Source organism: Myxine glutinosa, chromosome 14 (genome assembly GCF_964187855.1).
Source record: "Myxine glutinosa chromosome 14, kmMyxGlut1.1, whole genome shotgun sequence".
NCBI lineage: Eukaryota > Metazoa > Chordata > Myxini > Myxiniformes > Myxinidae > Myxine > Myxine glutinosa.
The window spans coordinates 52204982-52228119 of NC_136274.1; positions in this window are offsets into that span (position 1 = coordinate 52204982).

The following is a 23138-nucleotide window of genomic DNA, read 5'->3' on the forward strand; positions in this document are numbered from 1 at the left end:
AGTTGAGGAGGAGTTGAGGAGAAGCTGAGAGAGGTTTTTGAGGAAGGTGCGCTGGACCAGAGGCAGATTCTGTGGAGTATTAAGGGAGCGTCGGAGACGCAGGAGGCTGAGGATGAGTGAGAAAGCTGCCAGTGTGAAACTGAATACGTGGAGCTGCCGGCTCCTCGCTGCCAGCCCGGAGCTGAGCTGTGTGCCGGGTTTTGCCTCGACCCCAAAAGCGTGGACTGAAGCGCGAGCTTGGAGCCAGACCTCGACGCCTACCATCTGCCTGGACCCTCCTCTGCCGTCCCATACCATCCCTGCCATTCCATCCTTTTGTGTACGTGAGTTTGTTTTGTGTGTCTTGTCCCTGGGTATAAGTTAAGCTTGTTATAAGGATTGCACTGTCTTCTTCTTCTTCTGTAAGTTACTTTCGTTTCTTTCCTTCTCCCTTGGTTTCTTTGGTTTTGTACATAATTAGTAATAAATACCTGTGTTCTTTCTTTACCCCTTTTGCTTCTTCACATTCGGTCGCTTTAGAGATTTTCCCATTGAGTTCCTGTGGTGCGATTTCGGCCAACGTTTAGAATCGGGTTAGTCCTTGTTAAACGGCTCGGATTCCGCAGCTCGCTTCGCTCGGCGTAATCCATAATTACACTGCGGTCCGAGCGGGGGTATCTCCTTGCGTACCGGAAGGTGCTGGTACTTAGGTCATAGGACGGATAGGCCTAATACCCTACCCAGCGCTGACCGGGCGTGACGTCATACCCTCAGGATCGGCGACGGCCAGTATAAAGGACAAAGGGTTAACCCCCCTTGGCAAGGGGAGCGCCGTCGTCCCAGATCCGTAACAATATATATACCTTTTGTACATCGTGGGGACGGTGGTGCGAGGACTTCGCGTCCAAGAAGGTGTTGTTTCGTTGGGCACGATGCGACTTCGCGTCGATTTGTTGTATATCGTTGGGAAGGTAGGATAAAATGGTACGGGAAGGTACGCGGTGAAAAAAAAAGGAAAAAAAAGCGTGGTGCAATTAAATGGGTGTGGTCTCATGAAATGGGTGTAATCTAATAAAATGGAAAATGGGCGTGGTCCTTCGGAGGGATGGGTGTGGTCCAATCACGGGATCACGGTTGTCGGACAGGCATGGTCCGTCCGACGGGTGCGGCGCCGACGGTCACCGAGGGTGCAGTTCGGGGACAAAAGTGGGCTTGAGGTGACAAATTCACCCAGACCCGCACCGACGGTGCTCTTCTGCGCCGAGCGGGGGCGAGCGGGGGTGTGGGGTGCGGAACGCGAGGGATGCGCGGTCAAGGCTCTGACTAGGCCACTCAAGGACATTTATCTTTTTGTTCCTGAGCAACTCCAGTGTAGACTTGGCTGTGTGCTTCGGGTCATTGTCATGCTGAAAGGTGAACTTCCGTCCCAATTTCAGCTTTCTTGCAGAGGGCAGCAGGTTTTCCTCTCGGAATTTTCTGTATTTTGCTCCATCCATTTTCCCTTCTATCCTGACAAGTGCCACAGTTCCTGCTGATGAGAAACATTCCCTTAACATGATGTTGTCACCACCATGCTCAATATACTGATGTTGCCACTGTGGAGAGTGGGTCACACAGGGGGGAGAGTGGGTTACACATGGGGGAGAGTGGGTCACACATGGGGGAGAGTGATTCACACGGAGGGAGAGTGCATCACACACGAGGGAGAGTGGGGGTCGCGTTACTCCTCCCCCCTCATTCCTTTCCAACTCCTCCTCACTCCTCTCTCCCTACCTCAGTCTCCTCTCCTCCGACCTCAGTCTCCTCTCCCACTCCCCCAGTCTCCTCTCCCACTCCCCCAGTCTCCTCTCTCCCTCCCCCAGTCTCCTCTCTTCCTCCCCCAGTCTCCCCTCAGTATCCTTCTCCCTCCCTCAGTATCCTCTCTCCCTCCCCCAGTCTCCCCTCCCCCTCCCTCAGTCTCATCTCCCCCTCCCCCAGTCTCCACTCCCCCTCCCTCAGTCTCCTCTCCCCCTCCCTCAGTCTCCTCTCCCTCTTCCCCAGCCTCCTGTCCCCCTCCCCCAGTCTCCCCTCCCACTCCACCAGTCTTCTCTCCCACTCCCCCAGTCTCCTCTCCCCCTCTCCCAGTCTCCTCTCCTCCTCCCTCAGTCTCCTCTCCCCCTCTCCCAGTCGCCTCTCCCACCCCCCCGTCTCTTCGAAACACCCCCCCCCCCGTCTCCTCGAAACACCCCCTCCCCCCAGTCTCTTCTCCTGCCTCAGTCTCTTCTCCCCCTCCCCCAGTCTCCTCTCTCCCCCTCCCCCAGTCGCTCCTCCACTTCCCCCAGTCTCATCTTCTCCTCCCTCAGTCTCCTCTCCCCCTTCCCCAGTCTCCTCTCCCCCTTCCCCAGTCTCCTCTCCCCTCTCCCAGTCTCCAAAACCTTGATCTCTTCTAACCCTGTCAGTTCACCCCAGATCCACTTTTTTTTTGAAATCCCGACTTCTTTCTTTCTTGGAAGTTGTAGCAGTGTCCATGTGTTTTATACCTCTCCCATCCCCCTTCACCTTCCCATGTCTCCTCTCTCCAAGCCCTCTCCCTCCCATGGATCTTCCGTTGTCCCTGTTCTCTGCTGTTGTACTTGTGTGTTTAGGGACTCTCTCTCCCCATCTTGTCTCCCGCTCCCTTTATTGTATGTTTTGTGTGTCTATTTGTCTTTTTTGTGATTGATGTTAGCTCTTTCACGAGCCTCGATCTTGTATACAAAAAAAATAAAAATAAATCCTGGACCATGTTGTTGTAAGTTCTCATTAATGTATCGATTATGGCATAAGATTGGAATGGATACAGATAAAGTTGGTGCGAAAGTTTTCTGCAATAGCATCTCAAATCATGACACTTCCATGTCCAAAATTTGGACACTACTGGTGCATATCTCTCAATTGCATCTTATTTAGACCTGAGAAACCCTTGATGCATGGGCCTTTTAATGAGAAACCTGTATTCATTACTGAACATGTCACTTGCCCATTGGCTCCATGTCAATTGGACTTGCTGATTTGACCACTGCAAGCATGCTTGGATGTGTTGCGGTGCAAGTCTTGGACATTGAACAGGACGACGGGCACACAGATCCCTGCATCATGGAGATTCCTCAATACGATGTTGACACTTATTATGCGAGGTCCACGGAGTGTGTTTGCAGCACTCTTGGCAGTTTGAATCTGACGTCATGCAAATGTATCGGTCCTGAGCGAGAGTCATTATCCTGGGACATCCACTTCTTGGCACATTTCTTGTTGACCCAGTGAATTGATAAATGACTTCTGAGGTCATAAACGGTTCCTCTAATCACAATAACAAAACCTTGCATCGTGGCTAATGGAGGACCCTGCTTGAAGGTGCCCAATGATTGGATGCCTCTCATTTTCTGACAGACGTGCCATTGTTACCCCACGTGTGCGAAGCAAAAAGCCAGGTTAGACAATTGGTTTACTTCGTCTATCTGACTGCCTCTCTGCAGACATCGGTCTATGATCGAGAACTTCTTAATTTCAATTGAATTTTATATTTTGAATACTGTAGAACACAAAGCAGAACACAAAGCTGCAGATTTGCAGTACTGCCTCTAAAATTGGCAAATATATACGGAATCTCGTCCGGATTGCACATCCCTCCCCCTCCCCCCTCCCCCCTCGCCCTCCCCCTCTCCCCCCTCGCCCTCCCCCTCCCCTCCCTGCCTACCCGGCAGTCAAACAAACTTGAAAATCCTTCCAAACAGGAAACGTACTGTTTTTAGGGACTCCATAAAAGATGCGCTCGCTCGCGAAAAGCAGGGTTAAGCATTCAGGTGCGTACGTGTGCCGTGCGTGTCTGCATTTTAAAAATCCATTTTCTCAGCAACCGTTGGTCCGATTGACATGAAATTTTCACCATAAGAGCGCCTCCACATGTAGAATATTTTCATGATTATTATGACGTCATAGTTCACGTGGTACAGGCGCACCTCTATCTCGCACCTCTAAAAACTCCGCACCTCTATATCTCTGAAACCACTCCATGGAAAAAATTGAGACCTGGCTCATTGTCAACTACTCCCCATGGGGAATAAGATATGTTGATGATGATGTCATCGGTGCCTTCGTTATGACGTCATAATTCGACAAATACAACACTTGTCCATCCTATCATTATTTTAAAAAATTCAGCAACTGTTGGTCTGATGGACACGAAATTTTCACCGTAGGAGCACCTCCTTTAGAATATTTTAATGATAATCATGACGTCATAGGTCATGTGGTACAGGCGCCATCTTGGAAAAACCGAAAAATGTTGCACCTCTATCTCCAAAACCGCTGCATGGAAAAAATTTAAACATGGCTCATTGTAAAGAACTCCATATGGGGAATAGGTGTTGTTAACGATGACGTCATTGGTGCCATAATTATGACGTCATAATTCGACAGGGATAACGCTTAGTCTGATCAGTTTGAAATGTATTGAACGTGATCTATGCAACAATTATATTCGAGAATATATATTTATGATGTCATTGCTCACGTGGTCTGGCAGCCATATTGGATCAAAGAAAAAACAAGTTAAAAAAACAGAAGAGTTGGCTCGCAACAAGTTGACGGCGCAAGGTAAGTATTCTATGAATACCATCTAGTTTAACATGTTAAATAAGGTGGTGTAAAAGAGCTTGCATCAACGACAGAGGCGGATTAACATTTTTGGGGCCCTGGGAACAAAAAATATTTGGACCCAAAACATCCCCCAAAAACACAAATACATGAAAATGCATTAATATATGGACTCCATACAACGTTACACCGAGTTAATAAAGGATACACTAGGACTAGCTCCATCTCCTAGGAATAGGACTAGCTGATTGGCAATGAACACACCGCAGCACTTTCATTGGTTTGTTCATTACCAATATTTTATTACTTGCAAAATCGAAGATTTTTCAAGTATATTGGTTGGTCTTATGCGTAATTTTGTTTATCTTTTGTCAGTTTGGTCTGTTTGTCTGTCTGTCTGTATGTTTGCATGTCAATTGCCTACAGGTCACAATTTTAAACCGATCGTCATGAAACTTTACCAAGTTGTAGAGGTAGTCACAACTGAGAAGCCTATTGATTTTGAGGTCAAAGGTCATCTTGAGGTCACATTTCTAAAATCGTCATTTTCATCCAATTGCTGTGAAAGTTGAACATCATTTGCATATTGAGTCACTGGATTAGGAAATCAACTACTTTTGAGGTCAAAAGGTCAAATGTCAACTCAAGGTCAAACTTCTAAAATCATCAATTTGCGTGTGAAAAATCGTCAATTTTCATCCAATTAACTTGGAAATTAAACATAAATTACATAGTGCATCACTCAATTGGGGAATCAACTATTTTTGAGGTCAAAAAGTCAAAGGTCAACTCAAGGTCAAACGTCAAAATCATCAATTTTTCATCTGATTGATCCGAGCTATGATTAAGATTGACAATTTTAATCTTAATGAAATGGACAATTTGATGTCTTCATGGCAACTTTTGGGGGGAATGGGGTGGATTTTTCAAGTACCGTATTGTGCTCTGCACGTCTTCCTTGTTTTTTTTTTGTTTTTTTTTTGTATACATAGACAAGGCTCGTGGAAGAACAAAAAGGTTATTGCAGAGTGCTGTACTTCGACAAAACCGTTGGTAACTAAGGAACTTGGCTTGGCAACCGATAGCAAGCTGATTGGTAACTGAACACACCGAGATGAGCGAGACGGACCGAACACCCTTTTCTGATTCTGCCACTTGTGTTATGAAAAAAGCTCATTTCAGGTGATTTTCAATCCTTTTCGCCTTTTGTTATGTCCGCAACCGAAGGTGGATGGAGGTTATGTTTTCACCCTCTTTTTGTCTGTCTGTTTGTGAAGAGAATATCTCAAAAAGTTGTGGACAGGTTCGAATAAAATTTGGTGGAGAGGTTGAGTATGTGACACAGACGAAATGATTCGATTTTGGTGAAGATTCGGATCCGGATCTGGATCTGAGAATTTTAAAGTGATTTTTCACCACTGAGAGATGGGGCAATAAAATATATATAGTGCGATATCTCAAAGTTGTGGACGGATTCGGACGAAATTTGGTGGATGAGTTGGATGTGTGACGAGGAAGAACTGATTCAATTTTGGTGAAGATCCGTACTCGAATCTGAATCTGGGTTCAGATCTGGATGGGAATCCAAATAACCCCCCACCCGTTTCCATTTTGCTCCCTTCCGGTCTACTCTAGCTCTTCCATGAGCCTCGATCATGTATACAAAACCCACCCTCCGCCACCAACAAAAACCGATCCCATATTGTTGAGATTACCCTCCCTGTCTCCCTCTAGTTGAGATAACCATCCTATCGTGTTGAGATTACTACTCCCTCTAGTTGAGATTACCATCCCTGTCTCCCTCTAGTTGAGATAACCATCCTATCATGTTGAGATTACTACTCCCTCTAGTTGAGATTACCATCCCTGTCTCCCTATAGTTGAGATAACCATCCTATCGTGTTGAGATTACTACTCCCTCTAGTTGAGATTACCCTCCATGTCTCCCTCTAATTGAGATAACCATCCTATCGTGTTGAGATTACTACTCCCTCTAGTTGAGATTACCATCCCTGTCTCCCTCTAGTTGAGATAACCATCCTATCGTTTTGAGATTACTACTCCCTCTAGTTGAGATTACCATCCCTGTCTCCCTCTAGTTGAGATAACCATCCTATCGTGTTGAGATTACTACTCCCTCTAGTTGAGATTACCATCCCTGTCTCCCTCTAATTCAGATAACCATCCTATCGTGTTGAGATTACTACTCCCTCTAGTTGAGATTACCATCCCTGTCTCCCTCTAGTTGAGATAACCATCCTATCGTTTTGAGATTACTACTCCCTCTAGTTGAGATTACCATCCCTGTCTCCCTCTAGTTGAGATAACCATCCTATCGTGTTGAGATTACTACTCCCTCTAGTTGAGATTACCATCCCTGTCTCCCTCTAGTTGAGATAACCATCCTATCGTTTTGAGATTACTACTCCCTCTAGTTGAGATTACCATCCCTGTCTCCCTCTAGTTGAGATAACCACCCTATCGTGTTGAGATTACTACTCCCTCTAGTTGAGATTACCACTCCTTGTCTCCCTCTAGTTGAGATTACCACTCCTTGTCTCCCTCTAGTTGAGATAACCATCCTATCGTGTTGAGATTACTACTCCCTCTAGTTGAGATTACCCTCCCTGTCTCCCTCTAATTGAGATAACCATCCTATCGTGTTGAGATTACTACTCCCTCTAGTTGAGATTACCACTCCTTGTCTACCTCTAGTTGAGATAACCATCCTATCGTGTTGAGATTACCACTCCCTCTAGTTGAGATTACCCTCCCTGTCTCCCTCTCGTTGAGATAACCATCCTATAGTGTTCAGATTACTACTCCCTCTCGTTGATATTACCACTCCTTGTCTCCCTCTAGTTGAGATAACCATCCTATCGTGTTGAGATTACTACTCCCTCGAGTTGAGATGACCACGACCTGTTTTCCCTCTATTTGAGATAACCATGCTATCGTGGTGAGATTACCACTCCCTCCTGTTGTTATTACCATCTCACCTTGTTGAGATTACCACTCCCTCTTGAGATTACCATTCCCTCTAGTTGAGATTACCATTCCCTCTAGTTGAGATTACCATTCCCTCTAGTTGAGATAACCATCCCATCTTATTGAGATTACCACACACTCTAGTTGAGATAATCATCCCATCTTATTGAGATTACCACTCCCTGTAGTTGAGATAACCATCCCATCTTGTTGGATAACCATCCCATCTTGTTGAGATTACCACTTCCTCTTGAGATTACCAGTCCCTCTAGTTGAGAATACCATTCCCTCTCTTTGAGAATACCATTCCCTCTAGTTGAGATTACCACTCCCTCTTGAGATTAGCATTCCATCTCGTTGAGATAACCATCCCATCTTATTGAGATTACCACTCCCTGTAGTTGAGATAACCATTTCATCTTGTTGAGATAACCATCCCATCTTGTTGAGATAACCATCCCATCTTGTTGAGATAACCATCCAATGTTGTTGAGATAACCATCCCATCTTGTTGAGATAACCATCCCATCTTGTTGAGATTACCACTTCCTCTTGAGATTACCAGTCCCTCTAGTTGAGAATACCTTTCCCTCTAGTTGAGAATACCATTCCCTCTAGTTGAGATTACCATTCCATCAGGTTGAGATAACCATCCCATCTTATTGAGATTACCACTCCCTGTAGTTGAGATAACCATTTCATCTTGTTGAGATAACCATCCCATCTTGTTGAGATAACCATCCAATCTTGTTGAGATAACCATCCCATCTTGTTGAGATAACCATCCCATCTTGTTGAGATTACCACTCCCTCTTGAGATTACCATTCCCTCTAGTTGAGATTACCATTCCATCTAGTTGAGATAACCATCCCATCTTATTGAGATTACCACTCCCTGTAGTTGAGATAACCATTTCATCTTGTTGAGATAACCATCCCATCTTGTTGAGATAACCATCCCATCTTGTTGAGATAACCATCCCATCTTGTTGACATTACCACTTCCTCTTGAGATTACCAGTCCCTCTAGTTGAGACTACCATTCCCTCTAGTTGAGAATATCATTCCCTCTAGTTGAGATGCCCATCCCATCTTGTTAAGATTAGCACTCCCTCTTGAGATTACCATTCCTTCTAGTTGAGATTGCCATTCCCTATAGTTGATATAACCATCCCATATTATTGAGATTACCACACACTCTAGTTGAGATAACCATCCCATCTTATTGAGATTACCACTCCCTGTAGTTGAGACAACCATCTCATCTTGTTGAGATTACCACTCCCATCTTGTTGAGATAACCATCCCATCTTGTTGAGATTACCACTCCCTCTTGAGATTACCACTCCCTCTTGAGTTTACCACTCCCCATTGTTGAGATTAACATTCTATCCAGGTGAGATTAACATTCCCTCCAGTTGAGATAACCATCCCATCTCATTGAGATTACCACACACTCCAGTTGAGATAACCATCCCATCTTATTGAGATTACCACACACTCTAGTTGAGATAACCATCCCATCTTATTGATATTACCACTCCTTGTAGTTGACATAACCATCTCATCTCGTTGAGGTAACCATCCCATCTTATTGAGATAACCACTTCCTCTTGTTGAGATTGCCATTCACTTTAGTTGAGATTACCATTCCCGCCAGTTGAGATTACCATTCCCTCTCGTTGAGATAACCATCCCATCTTGTTGAGATTACCACTCCCTCTTGAGATTACCATTCCCTCTAGTTTAGATTACCATTCCCTCTAGTTGAGATTACCATTGCCTCTAGTTGAGATAACCATCCCCTCTTGTTGAGATTACCACTCCTTATTGAGATTACCATTCCCTATAGTTTAGATTACCATTCCCTCTAGTTGAGATTACCATTGCCTCTAGTTGAGATAACCATCCCATCTTATTGAGATTACCACACACTCTAGTTGAGATAACCATCCCATCTTATTGAGATTACCACTCCCTGTAGTTGAGATAACCATCTCATCTTGTCGAGATAACCATCCCATCTTGTTGAGATAACCATCCCATCTTGTTGAGATTACCACTTCCTCTTGAGATTACCAGTCCCTCTTGACTGTACCACTCCCCATTGTTGAGATTACCATTCCCTCTAGTTGAGAATACCATTCCCTCTCTTTGAGAATACCATTCCCTCTACTTGAGATGACCATCCCATCTTGTTGAGATTACCACTCCCTCTTGAGATTACCATTCCCTCTAGTTGAGATTACCATTCCATCTAGTTGAGATAACCATCCCATCCTATTGAGATTACCACTCCCTGTAGTTGAGATAACCATTTCATCTTGTTGAGATAACCATCCCATCTTGTTGAGATAACCATCCCATCTTGTTGAGATTACCACTTCCTCTTGAGATTACCAGTCCCTCTAGTTGAGACTACCATTCCCTCTAGTTGAGAATACCATTCCCTCTAGTTGAGATGACCATCCCATCTTGTTGAGATTACCACTCCCTCTTGAGATTACCATTCCCTCTAGTTGAGATTCCCATTCCCTATAGTTGAGATAACCATCCCATATTATTGAGATTACCACACACTCTAGTTGAGATAACCATCCCATCTTATTGAAATTAGCACTCCCTGTAGTTGAGACAACCATCTCATCTTGTTGAGATTACCACTCCCATCTTGTTGAGATAACCATCCCATCTTGTTGAGATGACCACTCCCTCTTGAGTTTACCACTCCCCATTGTTGAGATTACCATTCCCTCTAGTTGAGACTACCATTCCCTCTAGTTGACTACCATTCCCTCGAGTTGAGATTAACATTCTATCTCGGTGAGATGAACATTCCCTCCAGTTGAGATAACCATCCCATCTCATTGAGATTACTACACACTCTAGTTGAGATAACCATCCCATCTTATTGAGATTACCACACACTCTAGTTGAGATAACCATCCCATCTTATTGATATTACCACTCCTTGTAGTTGACATAACCATCTCATCTAGTTGAGATAACCATCCCATCTTATTGAGATTACCACTTCCCCTTGTTGAGATTACCATTCACTTTAGTTGAGATTACCATTCCCGCTAGTTGAGATTACCATTCCCTCTAGTTGAGATAACCATCCCATCTTGTTGAGATTACCACTCCCTCTTGAGATTACCATTCCCTCTAGTTTAGATTACCATTCCCGCGAGTTGAGATTACCATTCCCTCTAGTTGAGATAACCATCCCATCTTGTTGAGATTACCACTCCCTCTTGAGATTACCATTCCCTCTAGTTGAGATTACCATTCCCACTAGTTGAGATTACCATTCCCTCTAGTTGAGATAACCATCCCATCTTGTTGAGATTACCACTCCCTCTTGAGATTACCATTCCCTCTAGTTTAGATTACCATTCCCGCGAGTTGAGATTACCATTCCCTCTAGTTGAGATAACCATCCCATCTTGTTGAGATTACCACTCCCTCTTGAGATTACCATTCCCTCTAGTTGAGATTACCATTCCCTCTAGTTGAGATTACCATTGCCTCTAGTTGAGATAACCATCCCCTCTTGTTGAGACTACCACTCCTTCTTGAGATTACCATTGCCTATAGTTTAGATTACCATTCCCTCTAGTTGAGATTACCATTGCTTCTAGTTGAGATAACAATCCCATCTTATTGAGATTACCATACACTCTAGTTGAGATAACCATCTCATCTTGTTGAGATAACCATCCAATCTTGTGGAGATTACCACTCCCTCTTGAGATTACCACTCCCTCTTGTGTTTACCACTCCCCATTGTTGAGAATACCATTCCCTCTCGTTGAGAATACCATTCCCTCCAGTTGAGATTAACATTCTCTCTAGGTGAGATTACCATTCCCTCTAGTTGAGATAACCAACCCATCTTATTGATATTACCACTCCCTGTAGTTGAGATAACCATCTCATCTAGTTGAGATAACCATCCCATCTTATTGAGATTACCAATCCCGCTAGTTGAGATTACTACTCCCTCTAGTTGAGATTACCACTCCTTGTCTACCTCTAGTTGAGATAACCATCCTATCGTGTTGAGATTACCACTCCCTCTAGTTGAGATTACCCTCCCTGTCTCCCTCTCGTTGAGATAACCATCCTATAGTGTTCAGATTACTACTCCCTCTCGTTGATATTACCACTCCTTGTCTCCCTCTAGTTGAGATAACCATCCTATCGTGTTGAGATTACTACTCCCTCGAGTTGAGATGACCACGACCTGTTTTCCCTCTATTTGAGATAACCATGCTATCGTGGTGAGATTACCACTCCCTCCTGTTGTTATTACCATCTCACCTTGTTGAGATTACCACTCCCTCTTGAGATTACCATTCCCTCTAGTTGAGATTACCATTCCCTCTAGTTGAGATTACCATTCCCTCTAGTTGAGATAACCATCCCATCTTATTGAGATTACCACACACTCTAGTTGAGATAATCATCCCATCTTATTGAGATTACCACTCCCTGTAGTTGAGATAACCATCCCATCTTGTTGGATAACCATCCCATCTTGTTGAGATTACCACTTCCTCTTGAGATTACCAGTCCCTCTAGTTGAGAATACCATTCCCTCTCTTTGAGAATACCATTCCCTCTAGTTGAGATTACCACTCCCTCTTGAGATTAGCATTCCATCTCGTTGAGATAACCATCCCATCTTATTGAGATTACCACTCCCTGTAGTTGAGATAACCATTTCATCTTGTTGAGATAACCATCCCATCTTGTTGAGATAACCATCCCATCTTGTTGAGATAACCATCCAATGTTGTTGAGATAACCATCCCATCTTGTTGAGATAACCATCCCATCTTGTTGAGATTACCACTTCCTCTTGAGATTACCAGTCCCTCTAGTTGAGAATACCTTTCCCTCTAGTTGAGAATACCATTCCCTCTAGTTGAGATTACCATTCCATCAGGTTGAGATAACCATCCCATCTTATTGAGATTACCACTCCCTGTAGTTGAGATAACCATTTCATCTTGTTGAGATAACCATCCCATCTTGTTGAGATAACCATCCAATCTTGTTGAGATAACCATCCCATCTTGTTGAGATAACCATCCCATCTTGTTGAGATTACCACTCCCTCTTGAGATTACCATTCCCTCTAGTTGAGATTACCATTCCATCTAGTTGAGATAACCATCCCATCTTATTGAGATTACCACTCCCTGTAGTTGAGATAACCATTTCATCTTGTTGAGATAACCATCCCATCTTGTTGAGATAACCATCCCATCTTGTTGAGATAACCATCCCATCTTGTTGACATTACCACTTCCTCTTGAGATTACCAGTCCCTCTAGTTGAGACTACCATTCCCTCTAGTTGAGAATATCATTCCCTCTAGTTGAGATGCCCATCCCATCTTGTTAAGATTAGCACTCCCTCTTGAGATTACCATTCCTTCTAGTTGAGATTGCCATTCCCTATAGTTGATATAACCATCCCATATTATTGAGATTACCACACACTCTAGTTGAGATAACCATCCCATCTTATTGAGATTACCACTCCCTGTAGTTGAGACAACCATCTCATCTTGTTGAGATTACCACTCCCATCTTGTTGAGATAACCATCCCATCTTGTTGAGATTACCACTCCCTCTTGAGATTACCACTCCCTCTTGAGTTTACCACTCCCCATTGTTGAGATTAACATTCTATCCAGGTGAGATTAACATTCCCTCCAGTTGAGATAACCATCCCATCTCATTGAGATTACCACACACTCCAGTTGAGATAACCATCCCATCTTATTGAGATTACCACACACTCTAGTTGAGATAACCATCCCATCTTATTGATATTACCACTCCTTGTAGTTGACATAACCATCTCATCTCGTTGAGGTAACCATCCCATCTTATTGAGATAACCACTTCCTCTTGTTGAGATTGCCATTCACTTTAGTTGAGATTACCATTCCCGCTAGTTGAGATTACCATTCCCTCTCGTTGAGATAACCATCCCATCTTGTTGAGATTACCACTCCCTCTTGAGATTACCATTCCCTCTAGTTTAGATTACCATTCCCTCTAGTTGAGATTACCATTGCCTCTAGTTGAGATAACCATCCCCTCTTGTTGAGATTACCACTCCTTATTGAGATTACCATTCCCTATAGTTTAGATTACCATTCCCTCTAGTTGAGATTACCATTGCCTCTAGTTGAGATAACCATCCCATCTTATTGAGATTACCACACACTCTAGTTGAGATAACCATCCCATCTTATTGAGATTACCACTCCCTGTAGTTGAGATAACCATCTCATCTTGTCGAGATAACCATCCCATCTTGTTGAGATAACCATCCCATCTTGTTGAGATTACCACTTCCTCTTGAGATTACCAGTCCCTCTTGACTGTACCACTCCCCATTGTTGAGATTACCATTCCCTCTAGTTGAGAATACCATTCCCTCTCTTTGAGAATACCATTCCCTCTACTTGAGATGACCATCCCATCTTGTTGAGATTACCACTCCCTCTTGAGATTACCATTCCCTCTAGTTGAGATTACCATTCCATCTAGTTGAGATAACCATCCCATCCTATTGAGATTACCACTCCCTGTAGTTGAGATAACCATTTCATCTTGTTGAGATAACCATCCCATCTTGTTGAGATAACCATCCCATCTTGTTGAGATTACCACTTCCTCTTGAGATTACCAGTCCCTCTAGTTGAGACTACCATTCCCTCTAGTTGAGAATACCATTCCCTCTAGTTGAGATGACCATCCCATCTTGTTGAGATTACCACTCCCTCTTGAGATTACCATTCCCTCTAGTTGAGATTCCCATTCCCTATAGTTGAGATAACCATCCCATATTATTGAGATTACCACACACTCTAGTTGAGATAACCATCCCATCTTATTGAAATTAGCACTCCCTGTAGTTGAGACAACCATCTCATCTTGTTGAGATTACCACTCCCATCTTGTTGAGATAACCATCCCATCTTGTTGAGATGACCACTCCCTCTTGAGATGACCACTCCCTCTTGAGTTTACCACTCCCCATTGTTGAGATTACCATTCCCTCTAGTTGAGACTACCATTCCCTCTAGTTGACTACCATTCCCTCGAGTTGAGATTAACATTCTATCTCGGTGAGATGAACATTCCCTCCAGTTGAGATAACCATCCCATCTCATTGAGATTACTACACACTCTAGTTGAGATAACCATCCCATCTTATTGAGATTACCACACACTCTAGTTGAGATAACCATCCCATCTTATTGATATTACCACTCCTTGTAGTTGACATAACCATCTCATCTAGTTGAGATAACCATCCCATCTTATTGAGATTACCACTTCCCCTTGTTGAGATTACCATTCACTTTAGTTGAGATTACCATTCCCGCTAGTTGAGATTACCATTCCCTCTAGTTGAGATAACCATCCCATCTTGTTGAGATTACCACTCCCTCTTGAGATTACCATTCCCTCTAGTTTAGATTACCATTCCCGCGAGTTGAGATTACCATTCCCTCTAGTTGAGATAACCATCCCATCTTGTTGAGATTACCACTCCCTCTTGAGATTACCATTCCCTCTAGTTGAGATTACCATTCCCACTAGTTGAGATTACCATTCCCTCTAGTTGAGATAACCATCCCATCTTGTTGAGATTACCACTCCCTCTTGAGATTACCATTCCCTCTAGTTTAGATTACCATTCCCGCGAGTTGAGATTACCATTCCCTCTAGTTGAGATAACCATCCCATCTTGTTGAGATTACCACTCCCTCTTGAGATTACCATTCCCTCTAGTTGAGATTACCATTCCCTCTAGTTGAGATTACCATTGCCTCTAGTTGAGATAACCATCCCCTCTTGTTGAGACTACCACTCCTTCTTGAGATTACCATTGCCTATAGTTTAGATTACCATTCCCTCTAGTTGAGATTACCATTGCTTCTAGTTGAGATAACAATCCCATCTTATTGAGATTACCATACACTCTAGTTGAGATAACCATCTCATCTTGTTGAGATAACCATCCAATCTTGTGGAGATTACCACTCCCTCTTGAGATTACCACTCCCTCTTGTGTTTACCACTCCCCATTGTTGAGAATACCATTCCCTCTCGTTGAGAATACCATTCCCTCCAGTTGAGATTAACATTCTCTCTAGGTGAGATTACCATTCCCTCTAGTTGAGATAACCAACCCATCTTATTGATATTACCACTCCCTGTAGTTGAGATAACCATCTCATCTAGTTGAGATAACCATCCCATCTTATTGAGATTACCAATCCCGCTAGTTGAGATTACCATTCCCTCTAGTTGAGATAACCATCCCATCTTGTTGAGATTACCACTCCCTCTTGAGATTACCATTCCCTCTAGTTGAGATTACCATTCCATCTAGTTGAGATAACCATCCCATCTTATTGAGATTACTACACACTCTAGTTGAGATAACCATCCCATCTTATTGAGATTACCACTCCCTGTCGATGAGATAACCATCTCATCTTGTTGAGATAATCATCCCGTCTTGTTGAGATAACCATCCCATCTTGTTGAGGTTACCACTCCCTCTTGAGTTTAGCACTCCCCGTTGTTGGGATTACCATTCCCTCTAGTTGAGATTCCCTCTAGGTGAGATTAACATTCCCTCGAGGTGAGATTAACATTCCGTCTAGTTGAGATAACCATCCCATCTTATTGAGATTACCACACACTATAGTTGAGATAACCATCCCATCTTATAGATTTTTACCACTCCCTGTAGTTGAGATAACCATCTCATCTCGTTGAGATAACCATCCCATCTTGTTGAGATTACCATTCCCTCTTGAAATTACCATTCCCACTAGTTGAGATTACCTTTCCCTCTAGTTGAGATAATCATCCCATCTTGTTGAGATTACCACTCCCTCTTGAGATTACCATTCGCTCTATTTGAGATTACCATTCCCTCTAGTTGAGATTATTATTCCCTCGAGCTGAGATAATCATTCCATCTTATTGAGATTACCACAAACTTTAGTTGAGATATCCATGCCATCTTATTGAGATTACCACTCCCTGTAGTTGAGATAACCATCTCATCTTGTTGAGATAACCATCCCATCTTGTTGAGATAACCATCCCATCTTGTTGAGATAACCATCCCATCTTATTGAGATACCCATCCCATCTTGTTGAGATAACCATCCCATCTTGTTGAGATAACCATCCCATCTTGTTGAGATTACCACTCCCTCTTGAGATTACTACTCCCTCTTGAGTTTACCACTCCCCATTGTTGAGATTACCATTCCCTCTAATTGAGAATACCATTCCCTCTAATTGAGATTAACATTCCCTCTAGGTGAGATTAACATTTCCTCTAGTTGAGATAACCATCCCATCTTGTTGAGATTACCATTCCCTCTTGAAATTACCATTCCCACTAGTTGAGATTACCTTTCCCTCTAGTTGAGATAATCATCCCATCTTGTTGAGATTACCACTCCCTCTTGAGATTACCATTCGCTCTATTTGAGATTACCATTCCCTCTAGTTGAGATTATTATTCCCTCGAGCTGAGATAATCATTCCATCTTATTGAGATTACCACAAACTTTAGTTGAGATATCTATCCCATCTTATTGAGATTACCACTCCCTGTAGTTGAGATAACCATCTCATCTTGTTGAGATAACCATCCCATCTTGTTGAGATTACCACACACTCTAGTTGAGATAACCATCCCATCTTATTGAGATAACCATCCCATCTTATTGAGATAACCATCCCATCTCGTTGACATTACCACACACTCTCGTTGAGATTACCACTCTTCCAGTTGAGATAACTATGGTCATTTGCATTTTACAGTGGCGCAGTAATGCATGAAATAGATATATATGCACCCTGGGTACTTAACGCACACATCATTCGAATAAACGATTAATATTAGGATAACAGAGAAGTTTCAATATACAATGTGGACAGTTTTATGAGATTCTCCATTCGGTAAGGAAGTCTTTGTTTGCAGGGGGGGGGGGGGGGAAGCGAGTGAGCAATGTGGATATGGAGGTGGGGGGACCTATCCGGACTGCGGAGGTAACGGCGGAGACGGAAGAAGAGGGACAGGGAAAAGGGAGGAAGGAGGTCCCATCAATGGCACCTGTCCGTCATGGCACCGCAGGGTGCGACCGCCACGCGATTGTTCGTCGTGACGGGCGACGGACGGCGATTGGGAGACCGACAGGCAGACAGACAGGCAGATAGAGAGAGATGGACAGGAGAATCTGCGGATCGCGGACGTGAGCGGAGAGGGTCGTGCGCGGAATGCGAGCGATTGTGGCTCCGAGTACATCCGAGAGAGGGGGAAAGTGGGGGGAAACGGAACAATAACCGTGATTGGGGGGGACAAAGGGACCGGCTGGGGTTGGTAGTTTACGGGAGAACGCACACGTCAAAACGTCAAAACGTCAAACGGTACAAACGTGCAATACAAGGAAAAAATCTTTAATGGAGCCCAGACCAGTTAGAGGAGGTAGGTATTGAAGGATTCTCCAACCACCGAACCACAACCACAACCACAAACCACAACCACACTACCAGCTATGGAGCTCATTAACCTGCAGCGCTGCAGTCCGGCTTCACTACTATTACTTCCTAACGAAGGTAGTTCAATGGTTTCCACCATGGTCTATGTTTTCCTGTTGTGACCTCGTAATGGAATAAATAATTTCCCTGCCAAGGCATCCATTCTCGAACCGAGGGGATTTGTGAGTTATGTGACTACCGGCGGTCCAGGTGTGACATCGTAACTGCTTAAAGGATGTAATTTATGACATCCTGGGTCCTTAATTACTTTTGGGTCGAACCGAAGCCCCGCCCCCAGCGATCTTAATTCACTGACTCACGATCGACGACAGGTGTAAACACCCAAAGGCTACCACGGGAGGGCTGCTCATGATGTGGGTTCTTCATGAAATCGCCATTTTTCATGTGCTGAGCTCGTTTTCTTTGATACTCCCATTCGTCAAACAAAACCAAACTCACTCGGGGAGGGAGGGAGGGGGAATGAGTGTTCAGTGTTGGAATGAGTTACTTTTTTTGTTATGTTATATGAGTTACATGGATTCTGTTATGGGATCATCTTGTGCTTATAGGGCTATGTCTGAGTTTATATGGGACCATCTTGGACTTACAGGGCTATGTCTGAGTTTATATGGGACCATCTTGGACTTACAGGGCTATGTCTGAGTTTATATGGGACCATCTTGGACTTACAAGGTCATATCAGTATTACGAGTCCATCTTGGACTTATAGACCTATACCAGGATGTATGGAACCGCTTGGGCTTACAGGGTTATGTCTGGGTTTATATAGAACTATCTTGGGCTTATTGGGCTATGTATGGGTTATGGGACCATATTGGGCTTACAGGGATATGTCTGGATCTTGGGCTTACAGGGCTATGTCTGGGTTATGGGACCATCTTGTGCTTACAGGGCTATGTCTGGGTTATGGGACTATCTTGGGCTTACAGGGCTATGTCTGGGTTATGGGACCATCTTGTGCTTACAGGGCTATGTCTGGGTTATGGGACTATCTTGGGCTTACAGGGTCATATCAGTATTATGAGTCCATCTTGCGATTACATGGATATGGCTGGATTATGTTACCAGATTGTGCTTCCAGGGCTATGTCTGGGTTTATATGGAACCACCTTGGGCTTACAGGGTTAAATGGCCACGTCTACCATGTTATTAACACTGATCCTGCAGCGTGTTGGTACGTGTACGATTAATTACCTTCGCAAAAGCGGAAGGTTATGTTTTGATCGCTGTGTATTTATTTGTATGTCTGTGTGTGTGTATGTTAATCGCATAACTCAAAAAGTATTCAACCGAATTGCATGAAATTTGGTGGGATGATTGGTTATTATACGGGACACATTTGATTAGATTTTGGGAAACAGATTTGCTCAAATTCTGACTATTTTTAACTCGATCGTATTTCACTCAAAGTTATGAGCGACTGAAGAAGAAGATGTCCATCCAGGACGTCATCACTATAACGCGATCTCCCGCGATCATTTCAACCTCAAAAAAAATTATAATTGCAGATTTGTCAAGAGATGAGGCATATTAACAAACGAATGAAACAGATTTGCTCAAATTCTGACTATTTTTAACTCGATCGTATTTCACTCAAAGTTATGAGCGACTGAAGAAGAGGATGTCCATCCAGGACGTCATCACTATAACGCGATCTCCCGCAATCATTTCAACCTCAAATGAAATTCAAATTGCAGATTTGTCAATCGGGGAGGCATATTAACAGACGAATGAAACAGATTTGCTCAAATTCTGATTTTTAAAAATCGATCGCATTTCACATAAAGTTTCACATCGCATACACTCCCATGCCAAGTACAGAACAGTAGCTGCGGCGAAGGTATGCGCTCTACCGAGTGCCCGGATTCTAGTTATTTCTTTTTTTGTTAGGCGAATTCGTACACACTTGGAAAGTTTTACACAATTCTTTCTTTTCGCAATGTACGACCTTTTCACCTGTTGTATTCATTTTCACCCAGGTATACAACACAGTCGCTACTTTCTGTGTCATTCATTTCTTCCTCCAGCATTTAGATTTTAGAAGAAGCCTTTGAAACTAAAAGTGGTTACCACCCATCAAACAAAACACGACATTGCTTTTCAACATGTCTAGAAACTTGAAAAAAAGTGGTTGAGCTTTGGCCTATGGTGACCTTGTGACCTATGTTGATCTCAAAAATAGTTGGTGGTTGAATTCAGTGACTAGATATGCAAAAATCCTATTCCAATTTCAAGTCCTATTCCAAAGGATGAAACTTGAGGATTTTAGAAATTTGAAAAAGGTAGTTGACCTTTGGCCTATGTTGACCTTTTGGCCCATGCTGATCTCAAAAATAGTTGTTGGTTGAATTCAGTTAGCTGATATGTAAATCCTATTCCAATTTCAAGTCAATCGGATGAAAATTGAGGATTTTAGTAATTTGAGAAAAGTGGATGACCTTTGACTTATGTTGACCTTTTGACCTCAAAAATATATAACGTTTTGTCGGACTACGAACTCTACCATTTGGTAAAGTTTCATGAAGATCGGTTGAAAATTGTGACCTGTAGGCAAGTATAAGTGAGCGGACAGACAAACAAACACACACACAAACTGGAGTGATCAACATACTTGTCAAGAAATGGGTTTTTTTGCCAAGTAATAACAAACGCAACCGACCAATATACTTGAAAAATCTTCGATTTTGCAAGTAACAAATGGACTCAAATGCAATACCCTCTCCTCTGGCGAGGGTAATAATAGTCTTTGAGTGAGATCTATATTTTTGCAGCAAATTTTAGTTCTTTGTAAGTAAATGTTCTGCTTTTTAGAGGTTTGTGCAAAATGCAAGAAACCAACCACAGCCTGAGAATAAACTTCCCATTTGTTGACTTCATCAGTCTTTGTGCCCAGAAACCTCTCATGAGGGCACATCCTGGGGGGAGGAGAGGGATGTCATTAAAATAAATAAATAATAATCGTAAAATAATTAATTTCTTAATCAATTGGCTAATAGCACACCTAAACCACCACTGTTTCATCTGAATCTGTAACTTTTTGAAAATGAATTAATTAAGTAATTAAGCGAAAAATTAAATAATTAATTGATTAATCAATAAATAAAAAAGTACACTATATCCAAATCACTTGGATATACTTGGTTGAATTCAGTGACCAGATATGCAAGTCCTCTTCAAATTTCAAGTCAATCGGATGAAAATTGAGGATTTTAGAAATTTGGCCTATGTTGACCTTTTGGCCGATGTTGACCTCAAATATACTTGGTGGTTGAATTCAGTGACCAGATATGCAAGTCCTCTTCAAATTTCAAGTCAATCGGATGAAAATTGAGGATTTTAGAAATTCGGCAAAGTTGGTGACCTTTGGCCTATGTTGACCTTTTGACCCCAAAAACAATAGGCTTCTCAATTTGGACGACCTATACAACTTGGTGAAGTGTCGTGACGATCGGTTTCGATTTGTGACCTGTAGGCCGGTGACAAACAAACAGACAAACAGACAGACACAGAACCACAAACACAACCGACCAATATACGTACTTGAAAAATCTTCGATTTTGTAAGTAACAACCAGACAGACAAATGCCCACAAACATACAAACAGAACAACAAACGAGACAGACGTACGTAAGACCTAACTAACCCGAACAAACAGACTGGGGTGAAAAGAAAACTCCATCCACCTTCGGTGGTAGAGGTAATGAACATGATGAGTTATTCATTCAACAGCAGGCGGAGATTGAAATGTAATACAATACATTAATTGTGTGCAATAGAGGCCATTTTGGACCTTTTTGAAAGGTTTAATGACTTTCAAATGTTGAAAATTCACTGATTTGTTTTACACATGTGATTAACTCACAGTGTCACAGGCTTTATGGTTCCAGTTCTAGAACGAAAGGGTCATTCCGTACGAGGGTTGATCCGAACGTCTGCGTACTGACGTCATACATTTACGGCGGTTTCCTTAAAATTTACACGATTTTGAGTGAAGTATTTGCCCAAAGGCCACACGAGGGCGGTACAGCACAACAAACAGTAAAGCCAGACGATGTGCGAGTGATTGTTGCATCGGGCTTTATTCAATGACCAATCCCAGCACTCTGGCCTCTCCTGAATAATGAGCTGGAAAAGCGAACACCAGAGGATGTCTTGAGGTTTTATTCAATTCGACACCTCTTTCACCCTTCCCATCCGCCCAATCGACCCCTTCCGTGATGTACGTAATCCTATGTCCTCCTTCAGTTCATGGGTGATGATAGACGAGGGCGTTCAAAATGTTCTTGGGTAGTGATCCAGTATTTACAAGAGTCCATCATCATAAGCCAATGTTTTATTATTCACGTCTCTCTCTGTATATATACACGTATATCACAACAAATATATTGTTACATTTATGGGGGTAGATAAGAGAATACAGTAGGAAAGGTAGAATTGTGCAGAAATAGTATGGACCGTGTGACGCATAGGAGCATTTCGATGTACTGTACATAAGTAGGGAAAATGTAGCTTAAGGTTGTATAAATGTTCATCATGTGAGGGATGATGACGTGTTAATTAGTAATAGGGATTCATATTAATTTCGCCTGTGCATGAAACATTCTGTGGCCATTCCTACCATTTTTTCCAAAACAGCTCGGCTAAGTATGACATCGCCGGCCAAGTTGTGCACGCTCCATGGACACGGCCCAGCGAAGATCCGCCCAGGAGAGCCGGAGTAACATAGTACGGTAGGCGGGGGGACAGGACCGGCAGGCCACGCCTCCCGAGTGATGCGGCCGGATGACCTGGGAGAGCTTACTCGAAGAAGAGGCTTGCGGGTGATGGTTGGTGAAGGAGTTTGGCCATTTTGGTTTTCTCTGTGAGGAGTTTTTTTGGGGGGGTTTTGTGTGGCGATCACAAAGGAGCTTTGATTGCTGGGCTCACAAGGG